The 22,187-nt window shown below is 38.4% G+C and overlaps 1 long non-coding RNA gene across 1 annotated transcript in view; it reads right to left on the bottom strand.

The window, feature by feature from the left end:
* Positions 1-2,625: 2,625 nt before the first annotated feature.
* Positions 2,626-22,187, bottom strand: part of LOC134309134 (uncharacterized) — a 118,878-nt gene continuing 99,316 nt past the window's right edge. Inside the window, exon 3 of the long non-coding RNA XR_010011007.1 lies at positions 2,626-2,723. This is a non-coding gene — a long non-coding RNA (uncharacterized LOC134309134). The remainder of the gene's footprint in view (positions 2,724-22,187) is intronic.

Below are 22,187 nucleotides of genomic sequence, written 5' to 3'. Positions count from 1 at the left end.
TTCACGTTTAAGCCCTTTGGTGTCTGTGTTTAAGTGCAAAGTATTAGAGTGTCACCAGATCCTGTTACTAAGTCGTTCAAGTTATTCTTCAGCCAAGTTTTTGACCATACCCTTAATCTGTGTGTTTTTTCACATTGTTCTGTACAGTTATTCCTAATTATAGACCACCTGACCCTTGCATTTACTTTGACTTTAATTATTGGACTTTAATAATTGTAATAAATCTGCACTTTCATCCTAATCTGCCTAGGCAAGCATTCGTTACACACTGATAAATCATAGACCCTCCAGCTGCTATATTGATTCTTGACTGATTCAGATACCCCGTTTTTTATGGTGTTTTTAAGTGTGAAGAAAAATAATGATTTTTTATTCCTAAAGCTCTGGCATTAAACAGCCTTGTGAAAATGCAGCCTCTTTAATGAAATGCATTTGCCTTGTAGCAATCCAAGCAGTGTGTATGCTTGAAATGAGTACGTGTAGGTGTGTTTCACTCTACACACTACACACGATTTATAAAAGGCACATTTTCCTTGCCACAGGAAAAAGTCGACAGGGTTTTCCTGGAGGTGTTTTGTGAAAGAGCAGCACTGGTTGTGTCTTGGGTTGTGAGCAGTGTTGTTTGGTAAACAGGAGCTGTTTCCAGGCAGACCTGTCCCTCTTCTGAACCAATCAGAGCTCCTGATACTCCAACAAGGTTAGCAGAGTAACAAGCACAAATTGTACAGTAGCTCCGAGGGGGAGCGACATGCTGCCATGTCGTCCTCATTTAAACCCATTTATGCAGAATTATAAAGGCATTATAAACATAAACACGCTTCATTCATTAAATTGCTGTAGGTCAAATTTATCTTTTAAAAAGCTGATATGTGTTTAAACATTTTAATGTTTAATGCTTATGTTTTGGGGTTTTAAGGCATAAGAAACATAAAGCAGCAAAAAAGGCTGTTTTAAAAAAGCCAACTTAACTGTAAAAATAAACTGTGGGGCCAAATGTAAGAGACAAATGTAATTATGCTTCTATTTTACATATCATATCACCATTAGTCATTATTATTATTAGTCATTATAAGATATAATCACCATTTAGTCATTTCCAATTGGCGATTCAACAGTTGCCACTTGCAACACCCCCCAATCTGATCAAAGACAGACGGATCAACTACACACCCCTGTACAATGTCCAATCTGTGGCCGCTTCTTATCACCTGCCAGTATTGGGTTCCCACAAAGAGCCGTATCATGTACGGAGAGTCACGCTAAGCTCCATGTGACTCCCACCCTATTCATGCAGGTGCCGGACCAATCCCGGAGATCGCATACTGCAGCGGCAGCATGAAAAAACTCCATCTGACCTTTCCTCCCTCAAAGAAGGTCAAGTTTGTTTGTGTGGACACCCAGCCAGGTCGGTGGCTCTGCTGAGATTCAAATGTTCTGATAAGACTGCTAAGGCCTCTGAATGAATATTAGGGCTCTCCCATGGTCAGGCAGTTTTGCTGTTGTGCCAGAAGTTTGACTCTGAATGCTGTTCATATTATACATCACAGCTAAAGCAAATTATGGGTAATTATTGAGTTCTCAATAGGACTTTTCCAGTCATCTACTGTGAAATGTTTTGCCTTGTTTACCTTTCTGAGAAGAGGTTTATAGACTGCTACTTGTCTTTTGAGACAACTAATGTGTAGTCTTTTTTTGACAAAAAAATCAACACAATCTGTGTAGAAGGTACCGTTATGTATTAATTTTAGGTTGGTAAGGTAGCTTTGTTTTGCCTTATCATGGTTTAAATGCAAATGATGGAGTTTTGGGTAGTGTTTAAGTGTTTGAGTGCCCTGCACTACTGTCAATGCATTGGGACCAGTGGTGGGGGATTCACATGATGCATAGTATGACTCTGCATAAGCGATACAGTTCTCTATGAGTACCTGTTGCTGGTTGGTAAAAAGAAGTGGCCAATTTGATTTGTTAAAAAAATGCCAAGACTATAAAATACATGTATATGGTGCCCAATAAATGGCTACAAATGGTTAGATATTTAATACCGGCTTTTTTTTTTTTTTTGTGTGTGTTGTCTATTATGCTAAACATATTTATCTTGACTTTTTATATGCTTCTATAGACAAATTGTCTAGTCTTAAATGAATTATATTTTTATAACACATCTAAAGAATTATTTCCTGCACATAGACAAATAAAGTACAATAAATGGTTATTGATTCTTTACTAATTATTCGTTTTTTTTATTAAAAACACTTACACAGCACAACTAATGTGCTGTCTAAGCTTCCCAACAACATATCAGTTTAGTCTACATCTGTCCAATACAGTTAAAGTCCAACTTGAAAACATAAGAGAAATCTATGCAAACAAGTTGCTCCAGCATTTGAAGGCACACAGCTCAACAAACTTGTATATGAAAGCATTCAGTAAAACATAAGCTCCAGTGGAGGTGAGCTCTTGAAATCTGAACAGCAAATAATGTCAGTATACTGTACAAATTTTGAAAATTAGGTGGTAATCCATATTATTAAGTTCAGATAGGTATGAGGAAATAAGATAGAATCCAATGAGTGTGTGTGTGTGTGTGTGTGTGTGTGTGTTGGCAATCCCACCACACCTCATTTAGTTTATCTCCTGAGTTTTCCCTCCAGTGTTAGTGTGTACAGCCCATGGGAGTCCAAACAGTCCCTGCACAGCACGTCTTCTCAGACTTCCAGTTTTGCCTGTACACACACACATACACATTCATTACTCTTAACAAGTGGCACATCTTAATTTAGTTCTTTTCTTCTAACAATTACCTTTTAGGTAAAAAAATAATATCAACATGAGCTGATTTTTCAGGTATAGAAGTGATTTAGACTGATTGATAAATTAATATTTTGTCTAATTATGCATTAGTGACTATGGACAGACAAATATACAGATATAAAAATATTTTTTTCCAAAAACCAGGAGCAACAGTTTATCACAGGTAATTTTATACAACATCATAAGCTTTTCATAGGAGAAAATCATTTTACAGGATAAAATATGTTAAACCGCATTGCATGGCTTGTACATGACATGAATACTGTTCACAATGTTTACTTATTTTGGATTAGCTCTTTTACTGAACTTGCATTTCATTTTTATTGTGGAGTATTTTACCTGACTATTTTCATCATTTTACACAGCTCTGCTATTTAAATAAGTTGTCAGTTTAGATGCAATTGGTGTACAAAAGCTACAGCTTTAATAAAGTAAATGCTAATTGTTGAGACAATGTAGGCAAAGATTTGCAATGCACCTTCATACATCCAGGCCTTGATCTTGTCTTGGTCTCAACAATTAAAAATCTTGGTCTCCTTCTAGTTGTGACCATTAAAATCTTGGTCCTATTTTGGTTGAATGAATTTAAGTTACTGGTTTCAATCACCGGTACAGTGGCTTGGTGGGTAGCACTGTCACCTCACAGCAAGAAGGTCCTGGGTTCAATCCCCAGAGTCTGCGTGGGTTTCCTCCAGGAACTCCGGTTTCCACTCACAGTCCAAAAACATGCAGTCATGGAGATTGGAGACATTGAATTGCCCTATAGGTGAATGGGTGTGTGTGTATGTGTGTCTGGCCTGCGATGGACTGGCGCCCCATCCAGGGTTTTACTGTGTGCCTTGCGCCCATTGAAAAGCTGGGATAGGGATAGGCTCCAATCCCTAATTGGATAAGTGGTTAAAAAAGTGAGTGAGTGGTTTCAATCAATAAAATATTATTCTTGTCTTGGCCTTCTCTTTGTTTTAACCAGTAAACTTTATGGTAAAACTTTACCAAAAAAGTCCATGAATTCTTGTCTTGATTTCTAATATTACATGTCCTGGTCTTGACCAATAGAAGTTTTTGTTTTGATCATAAAAGTCTTTGTTTTATCTTGATCTTAACAATTAACACTTTTGCTTTTGTCTTGATTATTCAGATAAGACTTCTTCTAGTCTTGGTCTAAACCATTAAATTCTTGATCTTAACCAATATAAACATTTCTATTTTTTTCATCACAACCATTCTTTATCTTATCTTGGTCTCAAATGAAAAAAAAAATACTGCAACACTGTTAATGCCATGGATGTACAGTACGTGATTGGCTAGTTTTATTGTGATTGACAGAGAGAAAAAAAGAGAGAGAGGAAAAAAAAATACACTATATGGACAAAAGTATTAGGACACATTTTGGTAAATTAATTCTGGAGTTTCATTTATTTCTGCCTCCAGCTTTGTGAGAACAGTTTGGAAAAGATCTCTTCATATTTCAACATGACTATATGCTTCTTTGGTACTACAGTAATAAAACCTTTTATCCTCATTGGAAAGTTTTAGACACAAGGGTAACTAAACTAAATGCAGATGTGTGGCTGTTCCGAGATCAGGTCCAACCACCCACCCTTTGTTCATTAATACTAACCTAATAACAAGATCTACTAAAACAAACTATTTATAAAACTGAATGCCAAAGATGCACCTACAAATACATTGCCGGCAATGGAAAATCCCTCTGTGCTCATTTTACACACATAGGAGCCTTCCACCCCGTCCCTCCCTCCTGCCCAAATTTTGCTTTTAGTATTCTGCAGCTCAAAGTGTCCAGTGGAGAGCACTCTCACATGCATCATCCAAAAGAAGGCACTATTTCCAATCTCTTAGGCACTTCAAAGAAAACAAACAACTGCTTTCTGAGACCTAGATAAGATCAATACATGAGTATCCCTTTGTTTAAAGTCTCTAGTGGTACACAGTAAGGAAAGGACCACATTGCTTCTTTCCTATCTTCAGAGAAGAAAACAGATGGGTTGGGCACACAGCTGCAGCTCAAACCATTCAAGCCTTACAGAAATATAACATGTATGACTGATGGCCAAATGCTAGGGGAATAAAACGTTGATGCTGTGGTGGAATTGTTACACACCTATCAGTTATACCTTCAGTAAGTAATCAAGCATAATTCTCTAGACATCATTTCTAAACAGAATTTGAATTGGTCAGAAATTAACCAGTAGATCAATGCTTTACCAAAACTGCTATTTAATAAACTTGACCATGATTTCCAAACACATTGCTCTAGCTTTGATCAGGGGTGATACAATGTCTTGTATGGCATTGTTGTTGGATTGCCATGCTCCATTTTTAGTTTCTTTAATAACTGGTTGCACCCTGTGGCATCACGTCTGTTACTTCACATACTCCAGAGTAACCCCAACATACATAGCCAGTCAGGATGACACTGCCCCCATGTCCAATTCCCACAAGACATTAGGACTCACTTAATGACTTGGGAGCCATTTAAATAATATAAATCATGTGCTTTAAATCAAACTTTTATATCAACTTGTTAGATATAGCTCTTTAACACCATTATCAAAACACCGGTCAGTGCAATATCTTTTAAAAAAGAATCGTATTTAATCTGTCTAGTACAGTTTCAGAAACTTGTAGCCACTATGACAAGGCTGTCCTACTAGATCTATGTATTACAGTAAAGGTCTGCAGCTATTTCAGTTTTTTAAACCAATGCAGCCCTGTCATATGTTCCAAATCCTTAAGCTGTTAACATTGCCTTACAGTTTCATTTAATATAAATAGCTCTCATATAAATTCAATTATGCTGCCTTTAACAGCAGTGGAAAGAGATTACATTGCTTTCAGTAACTGAAAGGCCATACTTTTAGGATTAGGAATTAACTTTTTGGCTTTTTTTGGCAACCACAGAACTTTGCTAAAATGTAATATAGAGGGATAATTTCAGTTTCAGCCCTATAGCTTTATTTCAGACTATTTCTAGCTACAGAGTCGCTCTGAATGTCTTTAATCAATCCTGCATGCAGGGATTATTTCATACTTGTCATCACATTGTCACATAGCTTCAGGCAGATTGGAAATTGTCAGTTTGAATATAGTTTGTGTGCAGCCATATTACCCTTACAGTAAGTTAGGAAAAAAATAAATGTGCTTCAGCTGGCCAAAAACAAAATACAGAAGTACTTTATAGTTCAGATTTCACCCTAGTACGTTTAGATGTTTTTCAGTTGTCATTCACAATGAATAAAAATAACAATAATTATTTACTACAGTTTAAGTGTAAATATCATGCATAAATCTTCAATATTTTAGTGTTGTCAAGATAATTTATGTTGTGGTACGATTATAGTGGGCATATTTTTCATGAGCTTACCTCCAAGATACGCTCCAGATACTTTTTATAGTAATCTCATGAGAACATTCATTCATTGTCTGTTTTACCATCGCTTTATTCTATTTAGGGTTGCGGTGTGTCCAGTTCACTGGTTGAAAGGAAGAAAATGCTCTGGACAGGTCGCCAATCCATCACAAGGCAAACACATACACACAGAGAGGAATTCTACCATCTCCAATTAACCTGACTGCATGTCTTTGGACTGTGGGAGAAAACCGGAGCACCTGGAGGAAACCCTCACAGACACAGGGAGAACATGCAAACTCCACAATGAAATATACTTAAAAATCGATTCAAGGACCTTCTTGTTGTGCACTTTGTAGTTCTACAATTACTGACTGTAGTCCATCTGTTTCTCTGCATGCTTTGCTAGCCCCCTTTCATGCTGTTCTTCAATGGTCAGGACCCCCACAGGACCACTTCAGAGTAGGTATTATTTGTGTGGTGGGTCATTCTCAGCACTGCAGTGACACTGACATGGTGGTGGTGTGTTAGTGTGTGTTGTGCTGGTATGAGTGGATAAGACACGGCAGCACTGATGGAGTTTTTAAACACCTCACTGTCACTGCTGGACTGAGAATAGTCCACCAACCAAAAAAATATCCAGCCAACAGCACCCTGTTGGCAGCGTCCTGTGACCACTGATGAAGGTCTAGAACAGGACCAACTCAAACAGCAGCAACAGATGAGAGATTGTCTCTGACTTTACATCTACAAGGTGCACCAACGAGGTAGGAGTGTCTAATAGAGTGGACAGTAAGTGGACACGGTATTTAAAAACTCCAGCAGCGCTGCTGTTTCTGATCCACTCATACCAGCACAACACACACTAACACACCACCACCATGTCAGTGTCACTGCAGTGCTGAGAATAATCCACCAACTAAATAATACCTGCTCTGTGGTGGTCCTGTAAGGGTCCTGACCATTGAAGAACAGGGTGAAAGCGGGCTTAAAAAAGTATGTAGAGAAACAGACGGACTACAGTCAGTAATTGTAGAACTACAAAGTGCTTCTATATGGTAAGTGGAGCTGATAAAATGGACAGTGAGTGTAGAAACAAGGAGGTGGTTTTAATGTTGTGGCTGATTGGTGTATTTATGTAGCACAACTAACATTTACAATTGTCAGAAAGCACCTTTCATTAGACAAGGGACAACAAATGTTATTGTAGTAATGTTATTATTTTCTGATAAATGCAGCCCAATTTAAATAAAATCAAACCAAGTGTCTGGATCCGGACCTTCACTATCTGGTGCGTTTTGACTGATTGTGAGTTCGTCTCAGTGTGGTCAAGTCATGATCAGTCCTGCACTCTATCATAATAAGTGACTCATTATAACTGACCAAGTGTGGTCTAGCATCTGACAGCTGGTCTGGGCTGAAAAATTGCCTGACCCCCTGTTAGTTTTTCCAAGCAATCAGCAACCCGGCAGGCTACACTAACATACCTCACAAATTTCTACACTACCTCGGTCTGGCTTCATTTCTGATCTCCCACAGTCAGCCGAGGTCCTGCATTATGAACACTAAACATACAGCATCTTTCCCAGCAGTGATACAGAGCAAATTTCAAAGAAGACCTGGGGGTTAAAGTGTAAATAAAATGAAAGCCACATTGACAAATATAAAGTGAGAGCATTTTCTTCATCTGAGTTTTCATCTCAAATAAACTATTAGAGTAAATGAAATGGAATCAAGCTGCGCCAAACTACATCACTCAACTCAAAATGAAAACAACTAAGCAGAAATGATAGACACACTGAAAAAATTTATTGCATATGAAATGAAACACACACAAACACACACACATATTTATTTATTTATTTAACACTGTTTTCCAGCATTTCTGACCGGGGAAATGCTGAAAATGTAAATGGAAGCACAACATACATAGTTCATCGAATCTGCACAAATAATGTTGAGGGTAATTTTCTTTTTTGCATTTTTTCCCCCCAATTTTTCTCCCAATCTAGTCATATCCAATTACCCGATTACATTACACCTCCTCTCTACTCATGTTGACCTCCACTCCTGACTGAGGAGAGCAGTAACTAACACACGCCCCCTTTGACACGTGTGCAGTAGCCGACTGCATCTTTTCACCTGCAAGAGGCGAGTTTATATGTGGATCAGCTTTCCTCAATGAGAGTCACGCACTGATCCCCATTATCCCTCGTCTCTGTGCAGGCACCATCAATCAGCCAGCAGAGGTCGTAATTGCATCAGTTATGAGGAGTCCCCACCGGCACCCTTCCAGCAAACGAGCCAATCATTGTCACAAGTTTGAGATGTCAGCTTTGGTGTGCTACTGTGTTTCACCACTGTGCCAACTGAGCACCCAGGGTAAAAATTTGTATACATTTGTGAAGGAATTTAATAATTTTTACAACTGTTTTTTTTTGTGATTAAATACAAACCCCAAAAAGCTTGGGTGGCTCAGCAGTCCATTAGGCTATTCCACCATTATGGAGACGTGGGTTTAAGTCTCAGGGATGCCACTGGCCTGGTTGGGTGCTTTACAGATACATGGAGAGGACTGATGATATTCTGCGGTCCCTCTCAGGCAGGTATGAGGCGCAGATTGACATTGCAATGGGGAATTGAATGTGTAGATTATTTTTTTAACAGAATAAATAATAATAATATATTTATAAAATATATCTAAATCAAACAGTATTTGGATGAGCATTTGGCTTCCATAATTTGGGTCCACTTGAAGGCGGTAAATAAAACCAGACCTCAATGAAGTTCTACCTTGCATCCTTTAAAGTCTAGCATATCTCTTCACGTCTCTGTCACCTTCAACACACTCAGTCATGTAGTAAGAGAGTAAGCACTTCCAGTAGCTCAGTCCACTTAAGGTCAGGATTGTGAGTGAGTGTGTGTCTTTGTAAGTGAGTGAGGGAGTGAGTGAGTGAGTGAGAAAGTGAGGGAAAAGGAGAGAATTACATCATTACTACTTCGCTTCTGGAGAGGAAATCAATAGAAGAGTTGCTGTTGGCTGAGCCATGAGCTCATCTCAGAAAGCCCTGATGACTGCAACCTTCCCATCCACACATGTAAATGTGTGTGTGTGTGTTAGCAGAAGGGGAAATTCCATTAAACAGCACACACATACACCCAAACTCAGAGAAATTCCAACCTGTAGGAAACTACAACTATTCTCCTCTCGATTTATCTCCACTAGCTATTGAAAAAGTGTTTCTAATGATGAGAAATGCCTTTACACAGTAGTTTGTGCAATAAAGGATGTTCCCTAGTTCCCCAGCAAACTTAACCCTCATTTATACTCTGTCACACCACACACAGAGCTAAAAGTAATTCTGTAAGTAGAGCTGGACAACACAAGCCAACTGGTTTGCAGGAGTGTATTATTCGTAGTATTCTATTTGGGAAATAAATAAATTCACAAAGCCTGTAGGATGTGAGAAATAAATAGATGGAGTTGAGTATAGAAAATGTTGAATGAAGAAAAAAGCATTTATTCCTTCACTTTTTTCATTCATTTTCTGTCGACCAGTTAGAAAAGGAAAAGCTAAGTAACAAATGTATTTCTTATATTTCACACTAACTGAAATGTGCAATTAGACTATTAACGTAAATATTTATTTATAGACTAGTGTGTGGAAATTAAGCTGTAGAATACTCTATATGGCCAAAGTAAAAATAAAAATAGTTATTCTAAAATTGAAAACTACACCGTCTTTGACGTGAAGCACCTGCTTCTCAACTGCTTATCCAATTAGGGTCGCGGGGGGTGGGGGGGTTAACACCAGTAACACCCTGGACCAGTCCATCTCATGGCAGACACACATACACACACCCATTCACCTATAGGGCAATTCAGTGTCTGCAATTAATCTGACTGCATGTCTGTGGACTGTGGGAGGAAACCGGAGCAAACCCACATTGACACGGGGAGAACATGCAAACTCTGCACAGAAAGGACCCGGACCGCTCCACCTGGGAGGCGACAGTGCTACCCACCGAGCCACCGTGTCGCCCTGACGTGAAACAATACGTTTTTAATTTAATTGGTGTGAATGCAGGCTAATGAGTACCTGACAAGTCCCCAGCTGGTTTTAATCTACAGGGAAGGCCCTTTCCTGTTTCAGCATGACTTCAAATGTATTTGTTATATTTTAAACTAATGAAAATGTGCAGTTAAACTGATAATGTAAATTGCTAATTAAATAATTACTTTTGTAATGACTATAGTGTGTAGAAATCAAGCTGTAGAATACTCTATACAAGTGGTCCCCGTCCCGGGACCGGTCCGTGGGTCATTTATTACCGGGCCACACAGAAAGAGCTACAAAAGCATTGAAAACACTGCTTCCATTTATAACCTCCTATCTTCGTTTGTTTATTAGAATTTTAACATCATGTTTTAGACTTTGGTTACATTCATGACAGAAACAGTAGTTACTCCTTACACAAGATTCAAGTTTTAATGTCAAACACAATCATGGACAATTTAGTTGCTGTGAGGTGCATCCCCCCTCCCAAGCCACCGTGCCGCCCCCTATCTTTTTAAAGCGGGATTTTCTGCAGTGACGGCAACCAAAACAAAGTTACGGGGTAGACTGGACATTGTCTCCTATCACCCCTAGGTAGGAGCGTCTCATTGCAGCAAAAAAGGCTCAGGGTTCCCACTGATTTTCCATCACTGGTGAGTAGTATTGTTATGCACTTTGTGTTTCTTATTATGCTCCCGCCCTCATCTGTCCGTGAAATTATATCTTATATGAAACCGGTCCTAGGGCAAAAAGGTTGAGGACTACTGCTCTATACGGTCAAAGTATTTGAAGACCATGCCATTAAAATAAAAATAGTTATTTTGAAATTAAAAACTATGCTGTCTTTGACATGAAACAATACATGAAACAAAACTTTTTAATTTAACTTGTGTTATTGCAGGCTAATAAGTACCTGACAAGTCCCCATCTGGTTTTAATTTACAGCAATGTGCTTTGAGATCGCAATGTATAGCATGATAATGTGCAGTGAAAGTAATTATTAAAACGAACCATGGTGAAGTCTCAAAGCCTGTAATTAAACCTCCATTTGCAATTCTGCTCATTACACTAGTATAAAACAAAAGGTGGAGTAGGAAATATGACACGTTCTCTCTCTAAAGTCAAAACAGCTGTGTAAAATTTCTTCACCCCCTGAGAAAGGTAACAGAATGGTTGTAAACTTGATTCAGCATTGTGCTGTGCTCTGTACATGTATGCACAGGCTGATGTTTCCCTGCCTCTACTAACATATCAGTGAGAACAAAAGCAGCAGTAAGCAGATAGCACTCTTTCGCTCAGGTTACTGAAACTATCTCCCTCTTCCTCATATATGCAAACTCTGAAAGCTTCCTAAAGTCAATGTCTGGGTTACGCAACCCCAACTGTATACCAATCACACAAAACTATTCACGTCACAGGTATAGGTTACAATTCAGCATTGTTGTACAGTGTTCCTGTTCTTCCAAGCAGGTGGAGGATCATGTTTCCTTCCGCCATGTCTGTTAAAACAAGTTTAAATGGAATTTTAATCCTAAAACATCCTCTGGTGAAGGGTTTACAGGAGAGGATAATGATGCAGAGAAATACACCATATGGACAAAAGTATTGGGACATTGCTTAATTTTTTAATTCATGTGTTTCAGCACAACAATTGCTGAAAGGTAATAAATCAGTTATATAAATGAAATTGTGTTTTTAACTTTGCAGCAACAGTTTAGGGAAGGTTCTTTCCCTTTCTAGCATGACTGTGCCCATGTGCACAAAGCAAGGTCCATAAAGACATGAAGAGAAATTATTTTTAAAAACTCCAGTGGTCTGCACAGAGCCCTGACCCCAGCCCCACTGAACAGCTTTGGAATGAACTAGAACATCAGTTGAGGCTTTCTTGACCAACATCAGTGCCCAGCCATACAAATACTCTTTTGACTGAACTGGCACAAATTCCCACTGACATACTGTACAGTCTTGTGAGAAGCCTTCTAGCAGAAAGGCTGTTGTTATAGCTGAAAAGATTACACAGAGGTCACTCTATTTTAATATGATTTGTTTTTTTAATCGGATGTCCAACAAGCTCATGGTCAGGTATTCAAATACCATAGTGTGGCCATATAGTGTAAGAAATGTACAGCATGTCATGGAACTTAAAACTATATTAATTTTGTAAGAGAAATTTTGGGTGCCATATGTTCGCCTCTCGTAAAACAGTGACAATATGCACAGTCATCATAATAAAAAAATTACTGCCATTTCGAAATGCATTTACTATTGTAGATAAATGTCAATGCAATACACACGTCATTGCCTTTCCATGGTAACATGCAGAATGCGTGCCAAAATGAAAAGCAAAACCTCTATTACATTGTTTACACATAACTTGACCTCTTTACTGAAAAACAATACATGCAAATGTGTAAAAATTGTCTACAATTGACTGTGAAAATAAATCAAGGCACAGCTTTATTGCTTTCCCTTGTGCAGAGCTGTAAACATGTATGTCTCATTGAAATTGACTGACGACCTTTCACCGGCACATTCTGCAGTATTTGATGCTCTATTTTCCAAATATAAGGAATCCACTTGTTCCACTATAATCTCCAGTACTTCTTCAGTGTTTATCATCACTTTCATTTATGCTGCATTTATCTGCATGTTATATTCCTTTTCACAGCCTTCTTGATGTGACACACCTGCTTCTGTAGTTCCTCTGGCAATGTGACCAATAATATAATGTCATCAGCATATCTGAGTTTGCTTATGCCTAGTTCATACTACACAATTTTTGCCCTGATCGCCGGCTCGGGAGCAACTCAGCGTTCGCTTGGCGATCGAAGCTCGGCTCTCAATCGCTTTGTGTGAACTACTCAACAACTCGACCGAAGAGAGATATCTAGCTTGTCAAATATCTGGATCTGAATTGCACAATTCGCAATGAGTGCTATGTCGAACAGCCAATGAGAACGCAAGATACGGTGTGAGGGGAAACGCAGGGAAGTTGTAAAAAGGTGGGACAGGGGCATAATATAGTTTATTTCAGAATACATCAGCATACACACAAGTTTTATACAGTATTTCTGACCTTATCGTTCTCTACAAAACATAACACCAACGTTGCATTGCAAAAAATATTTATTAACCTCCAACTCACTACAGAACAATCCATGCTGTTCCTATTTTCCTACTTGATTTTACGCTCCACATCAGCGCACAAACTTTGATCGCTCATTACTTGTTGACGTCCATTTTTGGACGTGGTATCATTTGGTATCATCGTTTGTTTTCGTGACTAAACGTAGTTTGGGAGACCAGAGAAGCTCGTCTGCGATTCCAGTTGGTGATAGATCGTGTAGTGTGAAACCCCCTATCACCAATCAGTCGTGTAGTGTGAAAGCCACACCGATTTGAAAGACTCCCGATTACAAGAGATCCAGTTGTGTAGCGTGAACTGTACAGCAACCTGACTACTTGGAAAGTCGTGTAGTGTGAACTTGGCATAATGCTTCTTCTAGTCCCTGTAGTGTCTTTCTCATCACTTGTTCTCCAAGGATGTTAAACAGACATGGTAAGAAGTTACATCCTTGTCGGACTCCCTTTCTTACCCTGAACCATGCTTATGTGTGATTGGTTGTCCTGACAGCAGCATGTTATTGGCTACACAGATAGTCCTCAGTAGTTGGACCAGGGGCAAAGGGGAACCCATCTCAAGCATGGTTATCCATAACTGATCGTGCTGTACCATGTTAAATGTCTTTATGAAATCAATGAAACATAAATATAGTGCCTGGTTTCTTTTGTTGCATTCTCCTTGATGATCCAGAGGTTTGTAATTTGATCCCACGTGCCCCTTTTGGGAAACTAGAAAACTAGTACAAGCACTGAAATGCTGTATTTAGTTTTCATACAGGCAGAGGGCGCTGTACTGCAGCATCCAATGCCATTCTAAGAAAAAGCTTCCAATGTTTAGGGATTACGGAGCAAATCTAGTCATGTATTACTCCAGCTCATGTAACGAGTCTTACACAGATTTAAGGTCAGTAGTCAGGCCACTTAGGGACATGAAAAAAGTGTCGGGTAGAAACAGTGCTTTCTAATTCACGTAATTGAGCAGCAGTACTAAAACTTATGACCAACACACTATGTTTAAATCACTGAAGAATTTAGAAACTGTCCTCTTGGAAGTATGGGTTCCCTGATTGGTATGAAACCAACCATTTAGAAATGGAATTGGACACCCCTGACATTATTGATTAAAGATTTTTTCAATGCATTTAATGCTTTATGTGACTACTAATAATGATTACAGGGGAATCAATTCAATAAATAAACTAATAATAGGACCACAGCCTTGGAATTGCATGTCTAATCTAATACATAAGACGGGCAGGTATTATTCTCAACTGCATTTAGCACAAAACCCACAGCTAACGCTACAAAAAATGACAATTTTCAAGCTGATAAATCACAGATCATAATTCATCTGCCTTTAATATTGCTATTTACTAACAGTAAAAATACTAGGATAACATAAAAAAGGTTTCCTACTTGCACATGTACAGTAATTGTTATTTCAGGCAGTCCTGATTAAAACATGCATGTCCTGACTGGTTACTACTAAAACAATAATAATTATTATAATTATAATATTATCATATAGTACAATTATGTAACATTACATAAAAATGTATTGTCTACTACAGGCACCCCTTCTAACTACTGAGTTCAGATATTTCAACCAAATCACAGGTTTATAGGTGTAAGGGTTAGTGGTAGCCTAGTGGGTAGAGCCGAACAATGGCTGGCCTTGCGCTTTGACCCCAGCTTCCAAAGAAGCTGTGATATGCAGGTACAGAAAACAAGTAAAGAATTTCATTGTACTCTACACATGTATATTTACATATGACAAATAAAACTGTGATGCAAGTCCAATGACAGGTGCACAATATCATACCAAAAAAAACCTAATTTTAATGACATACAGCAAAACTCAAATAAGGCCTAAACTAATAAACAAACTTAAACTAAACTTAAGCTAAAGTGCTTCTCAACTACACTAGCACCACCATTACATCTCCACCATGACCACATTGGCTGAAGTCTCCTCCTTAAACACTCTGAGGTATTAAACAAAACCAACTATAGGTAACTCAGCATTTCCACATGTTCACCATTATCAAAAAACATTGGTCTAGGATAAACCCATACATTACATAATTACTTTAATAAATAATTTCATATTAATTACCTTAAGAAAATATCACTAAGACAATTATATAAGAACACCATACAAAGGATAATTTACAATCCCCCCATACATTCAAAATAGCACATTTCCAAAATGGTGCAGTCCAAGGACTTCAAATACCATCAACCATCAGTGCTTGGGCCCTTTGACTCCCAGCCCAGCTTTCTACATGCCTGATGTAACCTGTAAGTACAATTACTTAAACCAAACTTTAAAAAAAAATAATAAAAAGGTATCACCGCTAACCAAACAATTATCCCACTTAAAATCATCCACACCTTCAGTTGGATAATCACAGTTTGCATTGTTAACCAAGCTAATGATTCTGATGTCTAGTCAAACAACAGTGTAGTGGCTGTGTCTGTTTTTATCCCAACTTGTACATGTTTATACCATGAAACGGACCTTAGCTCCATTAGATAAAGTTAATTCTATACAAATAAATGTTATGCTTTCATAAAGAAAAAGTTGTGGTTATGATTGTGTAACTGCACAAAGCAAGGTTTATGAAGACTCTGTTTGATTTGGGGTGGATGAACTCATTGACCGTAACTTCATAGAACACCCTTAGGGTGAATTTCACCTATTACCAGCAGACATCAGTGCATAACTTCCACAAATTGTACATATTCACAAAGACAGCTTCAAAGCTGGTAAAATCCTTTCTCTCTACTTGCCCAACAAATTCCTGGTGAGGTGCCCACATACTTCTGGCTTTAATGTGTGTATTTGGTACAGTACAATTGTGTTTTTTGCACTGTATTTGCTGCCTGTTTAAGCCAGTCATGTTTTTGAGATGAAATCACAGACACATAACACTTACTTACATAATGTGTTAGCCAGTCCTTTGTGTGTGATGTTATCCATGCAATTATAGTTAAACAAGCAACAAGTCTGCTAATAACATACAGTATACTAAAGCGAATTAGTACAGTGTCTGATGTTAATTTTGGTAAACCAGGACCTTTGCCTGCTAAGCCTGGTCAGGTACACCAGAGCATCAAACCCTGCCCCAGGTATATACTGTATTGAAGTTTAGACTTTCATGCTGGATTAATACCATGTTCTACTGGGCTCATTGAACAGCTGAAAAGGTCAAAGCACTTTAGCAAGAAAGACTACGGTCATGTGATCATGGCTTCTGGTTTAGAAATGAAAGCTTAGAAAAAAAACATGGCAGTTTCTGACCCAGTGGTGCTCCCATATTTGTCCATCATAGCAGCCAGAGCTAGACAGCCAGCAGTGACAATCCTACAGTGTTAGCTCACTGCTGGGACATTAAGTTGCCTGGTAACTCAGTCACATAAAGATCTGGTTGCATGGTTACAGAGTGCAAGCTTTCTTTGCTGTGGTCTGTTGTGTGCAGATAGAAACATCATTAAAAAGTCAAAGCCAAAACAGCATACTTTACTGCACAGACATGTACCCTACCCAAATATGTCAAGGTGGTTATAAAAACATTATATGACCGTAATTCTCTTAAAGTCTTCCCACCTTGAAAACATTGTGAGCAGAAAGGTATATATGAAGTTTATATAGATGTCACATGATTTACGCAAAGCAATCAAGAAATTCTGTAAATAAATTCAGCTTAACATTTTCCTGTACTAAAAATTTGATTTGGGCCACCAAATAGCACTGCTTACTAGACCCATAAAAACATTGGAAATGAAGTCAGTAGGACATTGAGAAGTGATTTTTGTCCTGCCTACTGATTTTTTTTTAACCCCTTTTTGACATTAAAGACTTGAACTTGAATCTGTTCTGTCATTAATGTTACCAAAGTGTATAAAACATGACATTAAAATCCTAATAAATAAATAAATTGTCCTCATCCGCCACATATGGTCCACTTATACATCTGTTTTACAACATTAAGTGCAAGTTGGTGCCTTAGCAATGAATGATGTATTAGAAAAACCCAAGGCTGCTAATGGAGTCCATGGAGTCTCAAATCATCTGTGATTGGCTAAAGTGATTGAGAGGAAATGGTAGATATTGCCAAAAAGGCCTGTGTGTCTTGATAAGATACTCATGCATCCATTTACTGTCTGTTTTACCACCTCTTTACACTGGTCAGGGATGCATGTAGGTTCGATTCATTGGGCCAAAGTCAGGAAAAACCGCGGACAGGTTGCCAGACCATCATAGTAATAAGATACTAAATTACTATTTTTTTTAAATGTACTATCCACCAGAGCATCTTTGAATTTATAGTAAATAAGTACATGCAAACTCAATCCATTTAAAAACAAACAAAAGACTTAAAGTATTTTGTACATGTTAATAAAAATATGGTACACTGATTTAAAAAACTCATTTCAAATTAAAATTTTAAATGTATTCCTTCATATTGTAAATATTTATTTATTTATAGACTATGGCAGCTGCCACTTGGCCTTCATATGTGTGAGTTTACAGTCAACAGGTTTTCACACTTTTGTCATTACATTAAAACCTGTTTATCACACATGCACTACAGATTGGTATGTTTTTCCTTCATTACACCTTAAAACAGGCGGCTCAGTGGGTAGCACTGTCGCCTCACAGCAAGAAGGTCCTGGGTTCGATCCCCAGGAGGGACGGCCAGGGTCATTTCTGTGTGGAGTTTGCATGTTCTCTCCGTGTCTGTGTGGGTTTCCTCCAGGAGCTCCGGTTTCCTCCCACAGTCCAAAGACGTACAAGTGAGGTGAATTGGAGATACAAAATTGTCCATGACTGTGCTTGACATTAAAGACTTGAACTGATAAATCTTGTGTAAGCAGTAGCTACCTGTTCTGTCATGAATGTAACCAAAGAGTGTAAAACATGATGTTAAAATCCTAATAAATAAATAAATAAATAAACCCTTAAAACCCAGAAAATCCTCATTGTTAGCTAAAACAGAATGTGTCCATAGTCTTTCTGCATTAAATGCTTGTTGGCCGACACATTCCTGCTGCTTAATTTCTTAGCTTCCAAAACATTTCATTCATTTGTGCAGGCTTTCATACACAAGCTGAAGTTACAAATGATCCATCAGAAAAAAAAGAGGCACATCAAGGACACAGTCGATGTGTGTGCTTTGAGAAGTGAGTTAGCATAGTTCATTGAGGCAAACACACAGCCAGCATCTATTTATAACCTCTGTGGTTGAGGTCTTGCTAACATTTGCATGGGAGCTGTGCATTCACATCCTCTTCACTCCTCATTTACATACTCATGGTCGTTCTCACAAAGCCTTTCCTGCTGTGGCTTACAATAATCAAATTCCTATCTGTGCATGTTTGTGTCTGCTCGGTGGGCGGGACAGACAAAAAGCAACTACACTTACGGGTGTCACTTTGCACCCTGCCTTGTTATCACTAAGCTGTGTTTATGTGAGTGTGTGTGTGTGTGCGTGTTTGTAGAAGCTGTTGAGCAGGATTGTGTGTACTCTAGCAAAGCAAGGCTTGCCCTATGTGTGTGTGATGAGTCACTGCCTGACACAGCAGGAGTATTAATTACACTCTCAGCGCTTGTGAGTGCCTGTGTAGGTTTGCAAGCCTGAGCAAGGCCATGTATATACTAGCATATCAGCGGTCATGTTTAAGTTCAGCTATGCAGGTTCATGCAGTGTGTATTAGCTCTAGTTCACATTCAACTCACATTAAATTAAGAGCAAACACAGCACCAGCCAGGCTTACTAAACTGGGATACTAATATCTGGAAACTATGAATGATGACAAATGCTGGCTTTAGCACATTTCACTGATAACAGTCTGGATGGTTCCTTTCACCTTTGGCACAAAGAACCTGTATTTGAGACGTTCTTCCACATGTGTTTCCCAAAAAAACGCCTCACAGCAAGAAGGTCCCGGGTTCAATCTCCATGTGGGGCAGTCCAGGTCCTTTCTGTATGGAGTTTGCATGTTTTTCCCGTGTCTGTGTGGGTTTCCTTCGGGAGCTCCGGGTTCCTCCCACAGTCCAACGACATGCAGTCAAGTTAATTTGAGATACAAAATTGTCCATGACTGTGTTTGACATTAAAAGACATGAACTGATGAATCTTGTGTAACCTGTAACTACCTGTTCTGTCATGAATGTAACCAAAGTGTATAAAACATGATGTTAAAATCCTAATAAATAAATAAATAAATACCCAAAAACCTGCAGACTCATCTGACCATAGCACATGCTATCTGAGGGCTTAAAGGTCATGCACATTTCTGGTTGAGATTTGTACAGATTACCTGAATCTTTTTACAATATTATGTACTGTAGTTGGTGAAAGATCTAATTATTTAAACCATGAATGAATTTTTTGTCATATATACACATACATTTGTACAGTACAATAAAATGCTTGTTTTGAAGCTGGGGTCAGAGCGCAGGGTCAGCCGTTGTACAGCGTCCCTGGAGCAGACAGATTTAAGGGCCAAAAGTGGCTGCATAACAGAGCCTGGATTTGATCCGACATCCTCCGATTGATAGCCAAAAGCTGTACCCACTAGGCTACCACTGTCCACAGGGAACAGTGAAATGTTTTTTTTAAACTGATTAACACTTCTCTGGCAAAGCTTGGCACAAAGTAATGTGAGCCTTTGGTGGATCCAATCATGATCCCCTCATTTGTTACTGATTTAACTGCTTATTGTGGAATGTTTCAAAATGATATTAATTGAATACTGAAACTTTTCACTCCATCATGTTTTTCTAGTTTGTTCAAAGTTTTCTTCATATTTACAAAACACAATAAAGTTGGCTAGCCAAAACCTCTTTGCACTCTTTCCATTTAAATAAAGGTTAAAAATAATTTTGCTTTTACTGCACTTTACAAAATGTCCCAACTTTTCAAGAAAGTTCCTTCATGTTCCACTTTACCCTTTATTTTAAAGTAAAACTCTTAATTCTGTTGTGTCTCTAACACCCCCCTGCCCCAAACCATCAGAGTTAGCATCTCAGTAATGCAAAGCTTTGTCACGCTGCATTGCTACCATCATAGATGCAGGGTAACTCTTCCCGATTATCATCAACAGCACTTGTCACAGCACATCTCCACAGAGATCTCAGATGGGCATCGACGTGACTCAGACAGAGAAACTGGTGTCTCAGCAGCTCATTTGTGTAACGCTGGGGTCATAATCCCTGATCGCCTTTTGAGTTTTAGCTGTGCTTAATGGCTGACTCCAGCATGACCAAAGATAGAACTGCTATAAATGGAAGTTCTAAAATGTCATATGGAGCATCCTATCAGACCCTACAGATCTCTGGTGGATTTAAAATATTAATGCATAACGGTAAACAGACTTATTCTTGCAGTAAGCAGAGGCTATAGGCCAGTGCCTATATGAAAGTAGGGCAGAGATAGCTCAGTGGTTAAGGTAATAGACTAGTACTAGAAACCACCACTAAGCTGCCACTGTTGAGACCCAGAGCAAGGCCCTTAACCATCAATTGCTCAAATTATATTCAATCATAAATGCAAGTCACTTTGCATAATATCATCTGCTAAATGCCTTTAATGTACAGTATATGCAGTTTCACAAAACCTTGGTAGTTTTCAATAGGGCCTGATTCATATATAAACACTCATTTTATAACTGATAATACAGGTTCATATCCTACTTCTTGGTTAGAATTATGGTGTATTCTGAACCTCAGAAACACCAGGCACAAAGCAGAAATGCATTTACAATAATTCACTTGGCAAATGTTTGTACATAAAGCATCTTAGAGAGACAGATTACACTCTGAGGAATTAAAGATTAAAAGGCATGCCCAATGACCTAACAGTGACAATTTGGCACTTCTGGTAATTTAATCATCAATTTTTCTAATCAATAGCTTAGCACAGCCACCACTGTCCAGAGTTAATTACAGAAAACTACTAATTGGTTTTCTCTCACACTCACTATTTATCTACTCACACTAATTATATTAAAAATGTCCAATAAACTCAATGACATGTTTCAGGAAGAGGGCTATAGAGGCACCAACAATATCTGCTCGCCACAGTACCACTCTGACAAGTACTACTGCATCATAAATTTCTGTACAAGAGCCTATTAGTTTCCAATATGAAAATGCAGGCAGAGAAACTGGTTGACCATGATAAGGGTACGAGTGTAGGCACATCTTTGCCTTGTAATATTTTTTAATGACATCTAAGTGCAACTGGCTAATCATAAAATGTATGTTTTGGGTCTGTCCCAGATTAAATAGGGATTCAAGTATCAGCAATTAGCAGGCTATTTTGTTATATATACTGAATACTAAATATGAAGTTAAAAAACACATTCCTGTTACCTGACTCGCATCATGCGCCACCTTACTTTTCATCTAACTAGATAGGTGGGCCCACAAGATGGTGCCATGTTGCCATTTCATACTGTGTTTGATCATATCAGTTGGGTGGCAAACATGACAGATTTAACTGATCTAATCAGCCTAACCCAAACTGGATATGCCTAATTCTAACTGTATAATTCACGAGAATTTATAGGACTGCTCTTTGTCTAAACTTTCCATCACAACCTCTACCTAGAGAGGCAAATGAGAGTAAACAGTTACAAGCAATGATAAACACAAAGGAACCTCAATTTAACAGACTTACAGCCCTGGTCTGTAAAATGCGATTGTCCAAAACAGTGAGGTTTTTTTTTCCAAATTGCGATCGTCTTATAAAAAAGTGCATTTTATGTTACATTCAGGTCTATGATTTTATCAACTGTGACACGCAACTGTATGG

The sequence above is a fragment of the Trichomycterus rosablanca genome, chromosome 2 (assembly GCF_030014385.1).
Source record: "Trichomycterus rosablanca isolate fTriRos1 chromosome 2, fTriRos1.hap1, whole genome shotgun sequence".
In the NCBI taxonomy this organism is placed as follows: Eukaryota; Metazoa; Chordata; class Actinopteri; order Siluriformes; family Trichomycteridae; genus Trichomycterus; species Trichomycterus rosablanca.
Note: the sequence above shows the minus strand (reverse complement) of the source record. Positions and strands in the feature narration are given on the sequence as shown.